The sequence below is a fragment of the Protopterus annectens genome, chromosome 13.part0 (assembly GCF_019279795.1).
Source record: "Protopterus annectens isolate FY-2018-M chromosome 13.part0, PAN1.0, whole genome shotgun sequence".
Lineage (NCBI taxonomy): Eukaryota > Metazoa > Chordata > Ceratodontiformes > Protopteridae > Protopterus > Protopterus annectens.
In genome coordinates this window covers 1341347712-1341357599 of record NC_056747.1, presented here as the reverse complement: position 1 = coordinate 1341357599, position 9888 = coordinate 1341347712, and the positions used below count along the sequence as shown (strand labels likewise).

General features: G+C 39.0%; 1 long non-coding RNA gene across 1 annotated transcript; it reads right to left on the bottom strand.

Annotated features, from left to right (window-relative positions):
- Positions 1–211: 211 nt before the first annotated feature.
- LOC122788419 lies at positions 212–6082 on the bottom strand. The gene is made up of 3 exons (XR_006362657.1): positions 5986–6082; positions 3091–3216; positions 212–324 (listed from the first exon to the last, which is right to left on the bottom strand). It is a non-coding gene; the product is annotated as an uncharacterized LOC122788419 (long non-coding RNA).
- Between the last annotated feature and the right edge of the window lie 3806 nt (positions 6083–9888).

The following is a 9888-nucleotide window of genomic DNA, read 5'->3' as shown; positions in this document are numbered from 1 at the left end:
TCGACACAGATGGGGAGAAAAGGATTAACTGTGATGTGCAGGCGAACAGAAAATGATTGAGGAATAAATATGTGTAAGAAATAAATAGTGGTATATATGGGGGGTGGGGATTTGTTGGCTGCTGGTAGTTCAGGAGGGATGCTTAACTAAAGATACAAAAGTAAATATAGCCTTGTCAAATAAGGAAACAGGACATACTTAAAATATCTTATTAACTAGGTTTCACTGGGTGGTGAAGGGTATGACCACAGTAGATGAAGTTCCAGAAATTCCAGGAGGTTGGTAGGCAGGAAAAACTTTGCTTCAGTTTATCAATTGACCTCTCTATTATAAGGTAAAGAGAGAGAGAGATAGTGAGTGAAATAGAGCAAGGACTGAAAGCAAAAATAGGTTACAATGTACCAAAAAGCATTAGTAACATCAGCATTTCATTCTTGATACAAATCATTCAAGCAATAGGGCAGAGAAATACCGCAAGAACATATAATACTTAACAAAACAGTTAGATTAATATAGGTAGCTAAACATTCTTTTACACTATTATACTCACAAGTATAGGATAGAAACATTAAATCATTGTTGAAGTGAGAAACAAGTAATAGTTGTCCTCTAGTGTGACCAAACATCCCACATTGCCAAGTAAACTTATCAGAGGGGGCTCTAATTATAGTATTAGGAAGGCTAATTACAATGGATACCCACGTAGAATACACTAGAGTATCCAATATCTGTATATGAGAAGTACAGCGGGATATCACTCCCAGCGCCTGGCGTTGTACATAAATCAGTAAAGAATCAGGTAGGACTCAATATATAACCCTAGTGGTAAAAGAAATAACTATTGTTTTTTCCAGCAATTAGGGATCAGAGATGGGACTCAGGAATTCCAGAAGAGAATACTAGGTGTTAACAGATAATTCCAGATTTGAGGAGAAGGGATTGACCGTTAAATCGAGTCACCAGTGCTCAGTATACTCAAATAGGGTATACTACTATGCTTAGGCAGCCACATTCGCGTGATACAAATTCAGCGATGTTATAAGTTTAGCACACCCCCATGCTCACGCTACTTGGGTCCATTAGGAATTAAAACGCTTGTTAGTAATAGTAAAAATTTCAGGGTCAGTTGAATGCGACAATGAGGAGATGCATTAAGCATAGCATAACTAATAAACTGAAATAGTTTAAGAATCAGGTTAGGGTTCAACTTAACACTCACAGCGGAGTGTAATACGAGAACAGTACATTAGTATTAGGTAGCATAAGCGTCTTGATAGTCTAAGGGAGTAGAGATGGAATTGTGAACTAAATAGATAATAAGAACACAATTAGCTACGTTAGTATTAAATAAATGTATACACTATAACCCGCTATAGAAACTCAGCGTTCCATCAGTAGTTAAGGTGGGGATGTGAGTTTAAGCCGCCAGACCCTTTGGCGGAGATAGAATGACGCAGAGGGATTACAAGCCCTCGTGCACGCTACCCTGTTTCCACAAAACTTAAAAAACTAGTTATTTCACTGTAAAAGTATAGGATTCAGTTAGAGCTTTACCTAAACACAGTGGATACAGAGTTATATCCAAGTGGCGTAAGTCAAATATTCAATTGGACTAAAACAAGGCATTTAATATTAGTACTAACAGCTCTTTTCAGTGTGTTACTTAGACGCGCCTAAAAAACAAGCCCACGTGTATAAGCTATGCTGGTTCAAGTAATTTAACGGCATGAATTTACATTACATATTATATTACTACTAACAGCTCTTATCAGTAGGATACCTTGACGCACCTAAAAACAAGCCCACGTGTGTAAGCTATGCTGGTTCAAGTAACTTAACAGCATGAATTTACATTGCACCAACACTGAGTCATCAACAAGCAATACGGTGATTCACTAACACACTTTAAGGTATTAGAGACTCTACTGCTATCATATACAGGTGGAATAATTTGAGGATAATACTTCCAAGTATCTCGTAGAAGGCAGCCATACAATGATATTTCAACTATTCAAAGAGAAAATAGTATAAACAGTCCATTAAGTAAGCATAGGTAATAAAGCATTAGGTGTAGATATGGCTGTAAAACCGAGTATAATAATGCAGCAGATAATTGCTATACACTCACATACATGTCTTCACAATATAGGATAAGCCTCTATCTCCAGACGCCCAGCAGCCAAGTGATACCCAGGAAAAGAAAGATGGCGACAGTGGGTAGGGAGTTATATTTATAGGTTAAAAGGGGGAGGGGGTAGGGGAGTATCCCAGGGTTTGTGTCACAGAGAGGAGTTCACGCGTAGGTACGCATCCCATAACAGGATAGTGGGAATAAGTGTGAAATAGAGGAGAGGAAGAGTGGTAGAAGTGTGGGTCAGGTAGATGAGTATTAGTAGGGTGGGATATTAGTTCGAGAGATAGGAGGAAGGCAAGGAATAAGGAGTGTTATAGGGAGAAGGGAGTTAAATCAGGGTAGTAGAAGTTAGAAATGCAAGATGATAGAAATTAGTCTAAGCAAGCTGAAAGGAGAAGAAAGCCCAGCAGAAGCAAAAAGAGGAGTAGCAGCAGAAAAAGTACAGCAGGAAACAATCAGTGAATGGGAAGAATTAACAGGTAAGTCAGTGGGTTAGAGAGATAGTGTGAGGTAGCTAATGTGTAGATATATAATATGTAGAAATACTGGTGTCTAAAGTAACAAGGTAAGGTAGGAGAGGGTAGGTTGAAAAGCAGATCTGGGTGAAGTTACAGTTAAAGGACAAATGGGAGAGGATGAGGGATTCAAAAGATAAGCATATGAGTGGAGAAAAGAGGAGTAGCAGCAGAAGAAATGATAAGGGTGCCACCTTGTGGCCAGTTATGTAATTGCAGAGGACAGTCACCAGATCAGGGGGCTCGACACAGATGGGGAGAAAAGGATTAATTGTGATGTGCAGGCGAACAGAAAATGATTGAGGAATAAATATGTGTAAGAAATAAATAGTGGTATATATGGGGGGTGGGGATTTGTTGGCTGCTGGTAGTTCAGGAGGGATGCTTAACTAAAGATACAAAAGTAAATATAGCCTTGTCAAATAAGGAAACAGGACATACTTAAAATATCTTATTAACTAGGTTTCACTGGGTGGTGAAGGGTATGACCACAGTAGATGAAGTTCCAGAAATTCCAGGAGGTTGGTAGGCAGGAAAAACTTTGCTTCAGTTTATCAATTGACCTCTCTATTATAAGGTAAAGAGAGAGAGATAGTGAGTGAAATAGAGCAAGGACTGAAAGCAAAAATAGGTTACAATGTACCAAAAAGCATTAGTAACATCAGCATTTCATTCTTGATACAAATCATTCAAGCAATAGGGCAGAGAAACACCTCAAGAACATATAATACTTAACAAAACAGTTAGATTAATATAGGTAGCTAAACATTCTTTTACACTATTATACTCACAAGTATAGGATAGAAACATTAAATCATTGTTGAAGTGAGAAACAAGTAATAGTTGTCCTCTAGTGTGACCAAACATCCCACATTGCCAAGTAAACTTATCAGAGGGGGCTCTAATTATAGTATTAGGAAGGCTAATTACAATGGATACCCACGTAGAATACACTAGAGTATCCAATATCTGTATATGAGAAGTACAGCGGGATATCACTCCCAGCGCCTGGCGTTGTACATAAATCAGTAAATAATCAGGTAGGACTCAATATATAACCCTAGTGGTAAAAGAAATAACTATTGTTTTTTCCAGCAATTAGGGATCAGAGATGGGACTCAGGAATTCCAGAAGAGAATACTAGGTGTTAACAGATAATTCCAGATTTGAGGAGAAGGGGTTGACCATTAAATCGAGTCAGCAGAGCTCAGTATGCTCAAATAGGGTATAGTTGGGGCTCTACGCTTAGGCAGCCACATTCGCGTGATACAAATTCAGCGATGTTATAAGTTTAGCACACCCCCATGCTCACGCTACTTGGGTCCATTAGGAATTAAAACGCTTGTTAGTAATAGTAAAAATTTCAGTGTCAGTTGAATGCGACAATGAGGAGATGCATTAAGTGCATAGCATAACTAATAAACTGAAATAGTTTAAGAATCAGGTTAGGGTTCAACTTAACACTCACAGCGGAGTGTATCTGAGAAGAACAGTACATTAGTATTAGGTAGCATAAGCGTCTTGATAGTCTAAGGGAGTAGAGATGGAATTGTGAACTAAATAGATAATAAGAACACAATTAGCTACGTTAGTATTAAATAAATGTATACACTATAACCCGCTATAGAAACTCAGCGTTCCATCAGTAGTTAAGGTGGGGATATGAGTTTAAGCCGCCAGACCCTTTGGCGGAGATAGAATGACGCAGAGGGATTACAAGCCCTCGTGCACGCTACCCTGTTTCCACAAAACTTAAAAAACTAGTTATTTCACTGTAAAAGTATAGGATTCAGTTAGAGCTTTACCTAAACACAGTGGATACAGAGTTATATCCAAGTGGCGTAAGTCTAATATTCAATTGGACTAAAACAAGGGATTTAATATTAGTACTAACAGCTCTTTTCAGTGTGTTACTTAGACGCGCCTAAAAAAACAAGCTCACGTGTATAAGCTATGCTGGTTCAAGTAATTTAACGGCATGAATTTAAATTACATATTATATTAGTACTAACAGCTCTTATCAGTGGGATACCTTGACGCACCTAAAAACAAGCCCACGTGTGTAAGCTATGCTGGTTCAAGTAACTTAACAGCATGAATTTACATTGCACCAACACTGAGTCATCAACAAGCAATACGGTGATTCACTAACACACTTTAAGGTATTAAAGACTCTACTGCTATCGTATACAGGTGGAATAATTTGAGGATAATACTTCCAAGTATCTCGTAGAAGACAGCCATACAATGATATTTCAACTATTCAAAGAGAAAATAGTATAAACAGTCCATTAAGTAAGCATAGGTAATAAAGCATTAGGTTTAGATATGGCTGTAAAACTGAGTATAATAATGCAGCAGATAATTGCTATACACTCACATACATGTCTTCACAATATAGGATAAGCCTCTATCTCCAGACGCCCAGCAGCCAAATGATTCCCAGGAAAAGAAAGATGGCGACAGTGGGTAGGGAGTTATATTTATAGGTTAAAAGGGGGAGGGGGTAGGGGAGTATCCCAGGGTTTGTGTCACAGAGAGGAGTTCACGGCAGTACGCATCCCATAACAGGATAGTGGGAATAAGTGTGAAATAGAGGAGAGGAAGAGTGGTAGAAGTGTGGGTCAGGTAGATGAGTATTAGTAGGGTGGGATATTAGTTCGAGAGATAGAAGGAAGGCAAGGAATAAGGAGTGTTATAGGGAGAAGGGAGTTAAATCAGGGTAGTAGAAGTTAGAAATGCAAGATGATAGAAATTAGTCTAAGCAAGCTGAAAGGAGAAGAAAGCCCAGCAGAAGCAAAAGAGGAGTAGCAGCAGAAAAGTACAGCAGGAAACAATCAGTGAATGGGAAGAATTAACAGGTAAGTCAGTGGGTTAGAGAGATAGTGTGAGGTAGCTAATGTGTAGATATATAATATGTAGAAATACTGGTGTCTAAAGTAACAAGGTAAGGTAGGAGGGTAGGTTGAAAAGCAGATCTGGGTGAAGTTACAGTTAAAGGACAAATGGGAGAGGATGAGGGATTCAAAAGATAAGCATATGAGTGGAGAAAAGAGGAGTAGCAGCAGAAGAAATGATAAGGGTGCCACCTTGTGGCCAGTTATGTAATTGCAGAGGACAGTCACCAGATCAGGGGGCTCGACACAGATGGGGAGAAAAGGATTAATTGTGATGTGCAGGCGAACAGAAAATGATTGAGGAATAAATATGTGTAAGAAATAAATAGTGGTATATATGGGGGGTGGGGATTTGTTGGCTGCTGGTAGTTCAGGAGGGATGCTTAACTAAAGATACAAAAGTAAATATAGCCTTGTCAAATAAGGAAACAGGACATACTTAAAATATCTTATTAACTAGGTTTCACTGGGTGGTGAAGGGTATGACCACAGTAGATGAAGTTCCAGAAATTCCAGGAGGTTGGTAGGCAGGAAAAACTTTGCTTTAGTTTATCAATTGACCTCTTTAAAATATCTTATTAACTAGGTTTCACTGGGTGGTGAAGGGTATGACCACAGTAGATGAAGTTCCAGAAATTCCAGAAGGTTGGTAGGCAGGAAAAACTTTGCTTCAGTTTATCAATTGACCTCTTTAAAATATCTTATTAACTAGGTTTCACTGGGTGGTGAAGGGTATGACCACAGTAGATGAAGTTCCAGAAATTCCAGGAGGTTGGTAGGCAGGAAAAACTTTGCTTCAGTTTATCAATTGACCTCTTTAAAATATCTTATTATCTAGGTTTCACTGGGTGGTCAGTGTCATGCCTCCTTTCTATCTGACTGTGCATGCTGCTCCAGTAGGTGACTCTGGGGAATGCCGTCAGTAGATACTAATATCCCTGTAGTGCCTGTTAGCTTTGCAAATGCATGTGTACAGCCCCAGAGCTAGACTTGGGTAGTGTTATAGCAGTCTAGTGTGGACTGTGCTTGGCAGCTCAGTGCAGTTTCCCTACTGTTATGTTATGGACATCTTTTCATACGATGTACAGCTTTCTGGCCAATACCTTATGTCTGGTCCACATCACTGTTGTGTATTCCTGACACATCAGTGGGATGATGTGAGGATTGGGGTCACTGCATTATACAGAGAACATGAGTCCCAGACTTGTGATATTTGTGTCAATATATATTAGCAGTAACAGTATTTGTACAACTTTCTCAGCTGATCTACTCACATAATTTGGATATCTCTCTATTGTCAAGCCTTTTTCCCCCCACTTTGTCTGGCTTGTTCCAGATTCATTGCACTAAAGGGCTCTGAGCATACCTCTCCACTGCCAGACTGTTTGCCAAATGTCCAGGTGTTTGGCCCACTTTGGTTCAGTTCCACAGTTTATTTGTATTTGTCTGCTAAATTACTGTTATGATCCCAGGATTTATGTCAGTGAATAATGACAAAACATGTCAGTTCCCAGCCACATATCCTTCAGAAAGTTCTGCTGAAATGCACCCTGTTGCTGTACAACTGTTCTGACAGCTATAGTCTGCATATGTCCCTATATGTGCCCCATTTCCCTGCCTTTGTGCAGATGTTTTATATGTTTCTTTCACTTAGATGTTGATAGTTATGTTTCTGAGTTATGACCTGCATGTTTTGGGAATACACACATATATATATATATATATATATATATATATATTTTTTTCATATATCTACACATATATATATATATATATATATATATATATATATATATATATATATATATATATTCCTTCAGTCATATATTTATATGTGTATATGCATTTTAGGTATGTACATTTCCATATATATGTCTATATGCAACAAATGATTCATTCTACAGATCTTTCACATGGTTGTGGTATACCGCTATTGAATGATAACTTTGGAAAAGCAACAGTGATTTGTGCAGCTCAGATGGTGTACTGTTATGGTGCTCTGACTCTAGTGTACAGGGTCCTGTGTTAAAGACTTAGAACTGATAATTTTTTTCCATTAATGTTTACAATCCAGAATGCATGATATGTTAGGAAAAAAAATCATAAAATTCTATGTTGCAAATGGCTTTGTGGCCAAGTATCTTGACTATGGTGTACGGGGTCCTGGATTCAACACTTGGGACTGACATTTTTTCCATTATGTATAATAATGGTGACAGGAAAAACATCATAAAATTCTGCATCTTAAGTGGCTTAGTGGTTCAGTATTTTGACTATGGTGTATGGGGTCTTGGGTTCAAGCCCTACAAGTGCAGTTTATTTTGTTGCTACATTTTAAACCTTATTGCAGAGGGGGAATAAAACAAAAAAAAGAAAACATATGTGTTTTAATTATTTTACAAGGGGTATGGACATTGCTTCCTGCACCTTTATCTGTGGGGGCTATGTGAACGTTGATAAAATGACAGGCTTTGCATTAGCTTAAACTTGCACAAAATCTGGGGAAAGCATTTAATGATGGGGGAACAAATAGGGACAGATTTTAAATATTGCTCTTGCATACTAGGGGAATGTGTATTATGTGCTTTATTTACAGACTCTTGTTTTTTTATCCATGGACACTAATAGTAGCATCCGTGGACACACAGTCTCACTGCTGTAGACTTCTGTGCAGAGGGCATGTATATTGTGAGAGTTATGCTCTCAGACACCCCCTGTGCTCGTACACAGATCCATGTGTGTGTAAGAGCTGAGCAGCATGCCTTCATTAATATTCAAGGTGCACTGCTGCTCTACACAGACATGGACCCTTCCATTCAAGAATAACTTATTCTTGCATGGACGCTACGTAAATCCAGTGGTGGGTTACTTTTAGCATTAGTTTGTTGGATAATCTGAGAAGTCTACAGTTTGTGTTTGGCTGGACTAGGTTTGATAGAGCTTGGCAGTCAGTATGTTTGAATATGATTTTATGGGCAAGTGAAAGTTTTTTTAGTAATAATAGGTTGGGAAGTTCTAGCCAGCTGACCTGTCAGAGAGGAGTGCAGTGGTGTGTTCTGTGGGGTTGGTTGGTGACAAACTTAGCTGTTCTGTTATAGCAGGAGTCTAGTTTATTTAGGTCAGTTTTTGATAGGTTAGTAAAGACCTCAGAGCAGTATAGGGGGGTGGATAGCAAGTGGGATCTTGCAGTGGCCAATCTACTTGCTGTGTAAGTTAGGTTTAACCCTGTATAGAGCACCTAGTTTAGAGTGGATTTTTTTGATGGTCAGGTAGATGTGTTGATCAAATTTTAGTGAGTCATCCATGGTTACCCCTAGCAGCTTGGTCTGATGGGTTTGATTTTTGTACTGTTGTTAGATAGTATAGATAGGTATTGGGTACTGGGTTTGGAAGATTTATTAGAGAAAATTATGAGCTTGGTTTTATTTGGATTTAAGATTAGTTGGTGGCTGGTGAGGTACTTTGCAATGTCTTGGAATGATAATTCCACTTTATGTTGGCGTTCTTGTGAGGAGTGGGCTGAGCAAATAAGGGAGGAGTCATCCGCATATTGGATGATGGTGGCATGTTGGGTGGCAGTATATAGATTGTTGGTAAATATTATGAACAGGAGGGGCCCAAGTATGGAGCCTTGTGGTACCCCCGTGGTGACTGGTATTAGCGGAGAGAGGCTGTTTGCTCATTTAGTGGCCTGTTGGCGGTCAGATAGATAACTGTTAAACCATGTTAGGGTGTGGTATTGAGATTGTAAGTGGCAAGTTTCTTGAGGAGCAGCTGATGGGACACTGTGTCAAAAGCTTTTGACATACCTAAGAAAATGGCTGAGACTAGATGTACTTCATTTTTGAGGTGGTGAATGATCTCTGTAAAGGTTATGAGGGCTGAGTTGGTACTGTGTTTAGGCCTGAAACCAGGCTGGGTGCTAAACAGTAGGCTGTTGGTAGTGAGGTGATTCATGAGTGGATACATTTCTCTAGAATTTTGGCAAGGGAGGATAGAATGGTGACAGGACGGTGGTTAGTTATGTTTCTAGATGGCCTTCCCTTATGAAGTGGTATGATATGGGAGATGTTCCATAATTTTGAAATGAACTGTTTGGAGAAAGAGCAATTTATTAGCAATGATATGGGGTAGGTGATGGATGAGGCAGCTAGTTTTAGGTATTCGTTTGGAAGTTGGCTGGCTGCTAAGCAGCAGGGTTTTAATTTGCAAAGGAGTTTTTTATGTAGGAAGTTGGGATGGAAATAAAGGAGAAGGAGTTTGCATCATTAGAGGTAGGGGAGGGGACAATGAGCGGTGGGATTGTTTTGTTGTCTAGCAGAGAAGTGATAGAGTTGATGAA